The 9,437-nt window shown below is 36.4% G+C and overlaps 1 pseudogene; it reads right to left on the reverse strand.

Moving 5' to 3' along the window:
- Positions 1-3,860: 3,860 nt before the first annotated feature.
- On the reverse strand, positions 3,861-4,908 carry LOC105079595 (BOS complex subunit TMEM147 pseudogene; annotated as a pseudogene).
- Between the last annotated feature and the right edge of the window lie 4,529 nt (positions 4,909-9,437).

The raw sequence follows: 9,437 nt of genomic DNA on the forward strand, positions 1-9,437 counted from the left end.
AACTATTTAGGAGTAGAATTTCTGGGTCTTATGATGAATGGATGCTTATCTCTATAAGCAACTCCCAAACTGTTTTCCAAAATTGTTTCATCATTTTATATTGCCATCAGCAATTCCAGTTGCTTTACATTATTGCCAAGAGTGGGTATTGTCAATTCCAAAAATTTAGCCCTTCTGGAGTAGACTGTGCTAGCTCATTGTGGTTTTAATTTGAATTTCTTTAATGACTAAGAATATAGATTTATGTCCTAATGGCCATTTGTGTATCTACTTTTGTGAATTTCAGAAAAAATTTTATTTCAAATTTTTACTCATTGTTATTGGATTATTAATCTTACTATCATTGAATTGCATGTGTTCTCTATATGTTTTGGATGCAAATATATATACATATATGCACATAAATACGTATGTATATATATTGAATATTTCCCCCAGTATGTAGTCTATTTTTTATTTTTCTTACTGATAACTTTTAAAGAGCAGATGTTTTTAATTTTTATGAACTCCATTTTATCAGTTTTTCCCATAAATCACAATCCTTTTATCCAATCAAAAAATCTTTACTTAGCCCAAACTTATAAAAATTGTTTCCTAAATTAAGTTTTATAGTTTTAGCTCTTACATTTAGGTCTATGAGCCATTTTGTATTAATCCTTGTTTATGGTATGATGTAGATGTTCACTTTCTAAAAATATAAAGATATCCAGTTATGTCAGCACCATTGTTGAAAAGACCATCCTTTATCCAGTCATTCACTTTGACTCCTTTGTTATAAATCAACTGACCATATACAAGTGTGTCCATTTCTGTTCTAGTTCCATGTCTATACCCACATTCTTATTGCATTGTCTTGATTACCTCCACTTACCAGTAAGTCTTGAAATCACACAGTATAAATCCTCCAAAGTTGCTCCTCTTCATCAAAGTTGTTTTGGCTATTCGTTTAAATTTTGGAATCAGCATGTCAATTTCTACAAAAAAGCACATTGGGATTTAGATTAGGATTACGTTGGTTCAACTGATCTAACTGGAGGAGAAATGACATCTTAACAATATTGAGGTTCTCAAGCATTTCTCCATTTAGTTAGGTCTAATTTTTAAATAATTTAAAAAATTATTGTGGGCTATATTTTTAAATTTTCAGCATGCCAGTTTTTGCAGATCTTTTATTAAATTTATACACAAATGTTTTGCACTTTGTAAACAGGTGTTTGTTTCTCCTTTAAAAATAAACTTTTTTAAACATTTTTTATTGAGTTATAGTCATTTTACAATGTTGTGTCAAATTCCAGTGTAGAGCACAATTTTTCAGTTATACATGAACATACATATATTCATTGTCACATTTTTTTCGCTGTGAGCTACCATAAGATCTTGTATATATTTCCCTGTGCTATACAGTATAATCTTGTTTAAAAACAAACTTTTAATTTTAAAATAGTTTTACAGAGGAGTTGGAATAGTATAGAGGTACCATCTACAACCTTCATCCAGTTTTCCCATTTATTAACATCTTACATAACCATTATGCGTTTGCCACAACTCAAAAACCATCACTGGTACATTACTATTAACTAAACTCTGACTTTTTTTAAGATGTCACCAGTTTTTCCACTAACGTCCTTTTTCAGTTCCAGGATCGCATCTAAGAGACCACATCACATTTAGTCGTTATGTCTCTTTAGACTCTTCTGGTCCACGGCAGTTTCTCAGACTTTCTTTGTTTTTATGATCCTGACAGTTTGGAGGGGTTTGGTCATAGGTATTTTGTAGAACACGCTTCATTTGGGATTTGTTTGATGCTATTCCCATGACTGGATTTGAATTGGTGGAGGAAAGCTCAGAGGTAAGGGGTCATATTTGTTCCATCAACCATTCCCCTTTGGATTTTGCTAGTTTTTGAGCTGGGAGGCAGCTAGACTGTCTTTTCAAATATTTTTGTTTTATCTTTGATTTCTACCTCCAGTAGGATCCTTGAACCCTATTTTTTTCCTTCTTGTATTGATACTTTCTTGGCAAAACTTGAGGGTGTGGAAGAGGGATGAATGTTGTTGGGATGAGTCATTTGTTTTTGCATTTGGATTTAGTCCTGCTCATCCAAGCTTTCATCTGAAGTTTGGCTGATTTCTTCTTATCTGCACAAATGATCTCTGTTTATGGTTGAAACCCACTCCTGTCCATCTGCACCCAGACTGAAGCTGAGGTTCTACTCACTTCACTTTTTTTTAATTTTTGTTTTTTATATATTTTTACTGAAGTATAGTCAGTTTACAATGTTGTGTCAATTTCTGTTGCACAGCACAATACTTCAGTCATATTATGAACATACATACATTCGTTTTCATATTCTTTTTCACCATAAGTTACTACAAGACATTGAATAGAGTTCCCTGTGCTATACAGTATAAATTTGTTGTTTATATGGTGCTCTGCACGGAAAGGTAAGGAGAGTCAGCGGTAATAAATCCTACTCACTTTACAATAAATGGCCTCGTTTCTCTGTAATTCGGTTATTCAAGGCTCTAAATGCTCTTTACTAGCTCCTGATGATTTTTCATGTGGTGTCTTGTTAACACAAGAGAAATGGTCCATCATATACCCTCTTACATCCTAAGGAGTAAAACTTATCTATGTTTGGGTATTTTCTTTACCTTGCTTATTCCTTATGATTTTCCCCCCTCCTTTCCTTCCTTTGTTGATTTGCTTGATTTCTTTTCTTTACAATTCTTCTTTGATTCCTTCACCGGTCTGCACATTACGTATTTCTTTTAGATATATTTTTCAGAGTCAACACAGTATTCTTAACACGGTTGCTTAACTTAAAATCATAGTATATGCAATGTTTTGCCTCTCATTACCCCCTCTTTAATGATACATTATTGTAATCTCATGTTTTTGTCTCACTCTGCAAAATTAGTAATTATAATTTATACACCCAGTTCTTGCTTTAGATTTTCCCAATTTGTTCACATTGCTTCTCTCTTCTTCCCTCCTCCCAGAGGGGTTCAGATTCTTCTCTCTGTGATCCATTCTCTGATGGTTCTTTCAGAAGGACCTTCAAGTGGTAAATTCTTGCAGACTTTGTGTGAAACTATATTTTACCCTATGCTCTCATTCTGGAATGGTAATTTAGCTGAGGGGGAAAATTCTAGGCTTACTATTTATTCTTCCTATTTTTGGTATATTATTCAAGTTTCTTCTGACCTATACTGTTGTTTTTGAGAAGTTTCCTGCCCTTCAAAGTGCCATCTTTTGGTTCATAGTATAGTCTCCTCTCTACTCGCTTCTAAGATTTTTCTCATTGCTTTTGGTGTCCTATAGATTTTTTTTTTAATTGAAGTATAGTCAGTTTACAACACTGTGTCAATTTCTGATGTACAGCATAATGTTTCAGTCATATATATACATGCCTATATCCCTTTTCATATTCTTTTTCATTATAGGTTACAACAAGATATTGACTATAGTTCCCTGTGCTGTACAGTAGAAACTTGTTGTTTTGGTATCCTATAGATTTAATGTGAAGTATCTTGATATGGATTAACTTTTATTTAGGTTTTTCATGTTTCATATTTATTGATATAATACTGAAATAATAGTTCAATGTCTACTGTTATATAATGTATTAAATGGGTTCATACCAATAGACATTAAGATTGCTCCTATTCTTTTATTATACCAATAGTGCTCCAGCAAACATTTTGGTGCAATATCCTTGTACTTAAGTAAATGTCATATTGTTTTTGTCACCAAGGCTTTATGATGCATTTTAATATCCAGGAGTTTGAGAAATCTCTGCTAGAGCATTACTTCTACTTTTAAAAAATATTTTCCTTGCAATTTCCACTGATTATTCTTCAAACTAATTTTAGAAAAATTTTATCAAGTCCTAAAGTAATGAGATGGTATTTATTTCACAGGCTAGTTTTCAAGAAAATTGATATAATATTATGTCTTCCTATCCAAGGGCGTCTATGATGTACCTCTTAATTTATGTCTTTATTTTGTACCCAGTATAATTTTACTAGTTTCTTAAGTAGGTCCTGAATATGTCTTGTTTATTTCTAGGTATCTTGTACTTTGAAGGTATTTTTTGAATTGGATGTTTTAAAAAAATAGAATATTGCATAATTTTAAAATTTATTTTTGTATATTAATTTTGATCCACTGTAACTTACTTCTCTTTCTGATTCTATTAGTTTTTTTTTTTTAAACTGATTCTCTTGGATTTTTATGAGTTAAAAAAATCAGGTATGTGACAGTCTGGGACATCAAGCCTAGGAGGGCATGTTGACAACAGAGACACACAGGACCAGGGTGCTGAGGACCTGCAGCCCTGTCACTGCCCCTTAGGCCAGCAGTGCCATCCAGCTGCTCAGGGAACAGAGGTGGACGAAGGTCTCCATGACAAAGGCCTTGTAGACGCTAAGGAACATCAGCAGGAGGACTGCTGGCTGGAAAGTGTGGTACAGGTAGTAGCATGTCATCTTCCACAGCTGGGCAGGTGTGACAATGTAATGCACCAGACTGGTGCTGGGGTCAAAACTCATCTAGATGTATTTCCAGTCAAACTCAGTGCTCCAAGCTCCAACCCAGAGGGGGATGCAGCGGGACATAATCAGCTTGGCGGTGGCCCAGCCCAGGGCAGCAACCAGGATCTTGTATTCCGCCTTGCCGGCATGCCGGGATGACAAGGTTTAGGCCTATCAGGTCTGCCACAACCACGCTGGCCTTCATGAACTCCCCAGTGAAATCACAGATGTCGCCTTCCCAGGTGGGAAAGAAAGTGGCCAGGGCCAGCATCTTGCACAGCTGCACAAAGAGGTAGGTGACCCCAGCCTGGACGTACTTCCGGACGGCGTTGTACTCTGACAGGCCGCTGCCCTTGTAAGTGGTGAAGTAGGGGAAATCTATTCTATCCATTCTATCAAAATTTTTAACTTTATTAGCATAAAGTTATCCATAATAACCTGTTATTAACTATTAATCTCTGCAGCATCTGCAATTGTCTTTTCTTTCACTCTAAATATTGCTTATTTGCATATTATCTGTTTTTATTTTATTTTTTTGCTTTTTTTAAAAACATTTTTTATTGAGTTATAGTCATTTTACAATGTGCTTTTGTTGATTAATATTGGTGACAATTTTCTATTTATTAGTCTTTTTAAAGAATCAACATCTGGATTTGTTGATCTTCACTCTTCTGTATTTGTTGCCTATTTTATTAATTTTTGCTTTATCCTTATTATTGCTTTCCTTCTATTTTCTTTGTTTTTATCCTGATACTTTCCTCCCTAAATCTGTCCGCTGAATGCTTAGTTCATTAATTTGAAGAACTTCTTATTTTCTAATGGAGCGTTGAAAGTATAATTCCCCTGAGAGATGCTTCCCACATAAGTATTTTCTGATCTCCATTATTATTTCCCTTTGACACATTGTTTTTTTAATTTCCAAATTTGTGCTTTTTTTAAAATATATATTTATTTTTTCCCCTCTACTCTTTCCCCCCTTCAGTGCATAAAGGTCAGAGAATGTAGCACAGACGAAACCAAGTTTCTGAACTTTCCAAGGCTAGCTTTGGGAAGATTTTGTGGCCAGATTTTGTGCTTGAAAAGAGGGTGTATTCTCAAATTGCTGGGCTCAATGTTCTATGTAAGCCATCAAATCAGGATTGTGGATTGTCTTTTTCAATTGTTAATGGTTTCTTGGTCTGCTTGATCCGTCGAATACTGAAAGAGGTGTACTGAAGAAATTTCTATTATATTGATAGATTTACCCAGTTCTTGCAAGTCTGTTACTTTCTGCTTTTATACACAGCATATAACTGAACTTTTAAAATTCCAACTCTGCCTGGCAGTTTTTGTCTTTTATCTGTAGACATTAACCCATTTATCTTCATTATAAATGCAGGTATGTTTAAGTTTTTTTCCTTTACCTTGCTATGTGCTTTGGATTTGTCCTACTTCTTCTGATTCTTCTCCTTTTTTTCCTTTTTTTGGCTTTTGTCTTCTTATTTCATTTTTCCCTGCTACTTCTTTGGCGGATGTTATGCTCCATGCTTATTCTCTTAGTAGTTACAGGCAATTTTAACAAGCATACTTAGCTTAAAGAAGTCCAGATTTAATTAACATACTTCCTATCCTCCTAAACAATCCACAAAACTTAGGATAATTTCACTCCCAGATCACCCTCCTTCCAATGATTATTATCCATTATTATTGTCTCAGATGGGCTTCTTTTACTACCATGCGCCAGTTATTTTTGTTTCAGCTATTATTTTTGCGTTGCTCCATCCCATTTGGTTTCATTTTTATTATCACTTTATACATTCATTCAATTAGTCCATGTATTGAACAATGTCTTTTCTTACTCTTTCTACTGACATCAGATTTTCATTTGGACTAATTTTTTTTCTAACATATATCCTTTAGAATTTAAGTTTTAAGGACATTTTGTAGGTTACTAATTTGTGGCTAAACACTCAGTTTTTGTTTGTCTTTATTTGATTGCCATTATTGAAAGAGAGTCTCACTGGGTATTGATCTCTAGGTTGACAGTAACACTTCTCAGCTCACTAAAGAGATTCCACTCTCCTGAGCTCCCTTGTGGTTGAGACGTCAGCAGCCAATCTAAAGGCTGTTTCTTTGCAGGGAGTCTGTGTTTTATCACTGCCTGCTTTAAAGCTCGTTTCGTTTTCTTTGGTTTTCATCAGTTTCACTATGATGCCTCTACAGTAAATCCGAACTCTGATAATTGGTAACACTCTCTTTGATATTACTTCTCCCTTATTTTGTCTTTTATCACCTTCCAGAACTTGGATTAGATTTGTGTTAAACCTTCTCCCTACATCTTCTGTATGTCTTAACCTCTTGGACTTATCATCCATCTTCTCACTACATTTGCAGTACACTCTGCCTTCCACTTTATTGATTCCCTCTACAGCTCTGAGGCTCTGGTTCAAACATCGGCCACAAGTTGTTAAATTTAATTGTTGAGTAATGTGCCTCCATTAGGAGAAATCATAGGCCTTACCCATCTAAAGCCTTGTCATCCTCCAGAGGAAGAGTGGGTCTTTCCATTTGAGACCTAGAGACAATAGATTTACTAAGAGAAGCATAGACTCTGCTTGGTAATACAATTCCAGCCTCGGTGAATCTCTTGCCACACCACTTCACGCTTATCCTGTTTTCCTAACAGACACCCGAGTATTTCTAGCCAACTCTGGTAGGAGATGCCAAGAGCCCAACTGAGTTACTACCAATATATGTATCCATAATTGGCCACATCGGAGGATGAAATCAACAATTACAGGCTTCATACTTGCAGCGAAGAATATAATTTTATCATAATATTGATAACAGTTCCACACTCCACGCAATTTGACCACCAGAAAATGATTTTTCCTCATGGGGAAGAGGCGAGTCTCTGTCCTTCCTTCTCTCCATCTTTGTCAGATGTTGGAAGTCTTCTTTAGGCTGCTGTCCTTGGCGTGGTGCCCTTTTGGTGCTAAAGGGTATTAATTAGAACCTACTGAGTGGTTTATGCTACCACGAAATTTGTAAACCAAGTAGATTATCTAAGTGATTAGCTGGTTTGTTTTGTAACTGCCAGAAAAGACATAAAGCAGCAGTAAAGTTCTGCTGACCCTTGTCCCATTTTTCTTCCTTTTCTGTGTTTGGTTTCTAATGGAACAGATGGCTTGGAGTAGACATTCTGAAGCAACTGTTGAAGTCAACCATACAGGAAAACATTCTGAAGTGGCTGGGAATTTGGAGGTCTTTGGAGAGGACAGGTGCCCTGATAAGTGTCACTCAGCACATCAGGGCTAGACTTGTCAATCCCAGTAAGGACCCTGTGATGTGCTCAATTCTTCAAGCTCCAGCCTTCTTGAGTAGTAATGATTCTGGGCAGACTGATTTTGGTCTTAAATGGTCACCGTGGTTTTGGCTGGCATCCATTTTCCTTTCCCCATCACTCCTCTAACAGCAATGATGCAGCCCTAGCCAAGTAGGGTGTCATGTTCCTGTGGCCTCAGTGATTGGCTAAGGAATGGCATATGATCTGATCAAAACCACAGTGAGACTTTTTTGAGGAATGTCAGAAAAGACATATATCCTCTTTTCCACTGGACTAGGCCCTACAAGGATAAAGGCAGGAGTAAAGTGGCCATCTTGCTACCATGCAGGTAAAGTCTTTATGAGAATGGAGCCAACACAGGGGGAGTAGGGCAGATAAATTAAGAGACAATAGGTGATACCTTCTGAGCACCTGGATTCAGCCATGCCTGAACTCATCTCTCCTCTGGTCTTTTCAGTTTCACAACTCAGTCAAACCAAGCCTTAGAAAGTCCTGATCAGTTTTAGTCAAATCATTCATCTCTAGATTCTAATCAGGGGACCATTTAACCCCAGTTCTTAGGAACTTTGTCAGGGATTAATTGCTGTAATGGTTAATTTTATATGTCAACCTGACTGGGCTTAGGGATGCTCAGATAGCTCATGAACATTGTTTCTAGGTGTGCCTAAAAGGGTGTTTCTAGAAGAGAGCAGCATTTGAATCAAGAGACTCAATAAAGATGACCCTCACCAGGGCAGGTGGGAGTCATTCAATCTGTTGAAGGCCTGACTAGAAGAAAAAGGAAGAATAAAGGCAAATTTGCTTCCTTTGTTTGCACTGGAATATCCGTTTTCTCCTGCCCTTGGACATCTGTTCTCCTGGTTCTCAGACTAGGACTTGTACTATCAGCCCCCTGATTCTCATGCCTTTTGATTTGGACTGAATTATACTAACAGCTCTCCTGGTTCTCCAGATGGCAGACAGCAGATCCTGGGACTTCTCAGCCTCCTAGTCACATGAGCCAAATCCCATCATAAATCTCCTCTTATCTCTGTCTATCTCTACATCTACACCTACAGCTTTATCTATATATCTCTACAGCCTAGTGGTTCTATTTCTCTGGAGAACTCTGATAAATAGAATCACTTAACTTTTATCTAATAATAGTATTAACCTTAGATGATCTACAGACTTGATGGGGCTATTCAAACATTGTCCTAGTTGAAAGATGGTCCCTGGGCCTATTCTGAGTATATCACATGCTTGTAAATTAGTTAGAGAAAATGATTCAAACAAATAAAAACAAAGGATACATTTTGAGTAGCAAGAGGTGGTTTCTGTCCCCTAAGTGCTATTATTCTTGTTAGGTATTAAAATACTCTTTCTGGCAGAAAGTCAGAAGGCTTTGGGGTGAATATAAACCATGATGGCCCTATGGATCCACTCACCCCAGTGAAGACTCTAAGTTTTCCTTAAATAAGAGAAAAGAGAAAGTCAGTAATTACTTGGAAGATTGTTCTTAGCAAATAATATGGAAGCTATACAGGTCTCATTATTGATGGAGAATCCCAGAGCTCTGGGAATAAAGCACAGATTTA

This window comes from Camelus bactrianus, chromosome 17 (genome assembly GCF_048773025.1).
Source record: "Camelus bactrianus isolate YW-2024 breed Bactrian camel chromosome 17, ASM4877302v1, whole genome shotgun sequence".
Lineage (NCBI taxonomy): Eukaryota > Metazoa > Chordata > Mammalia > Artiodactyla > Camelidae > Camelus > Camelus bactrianus.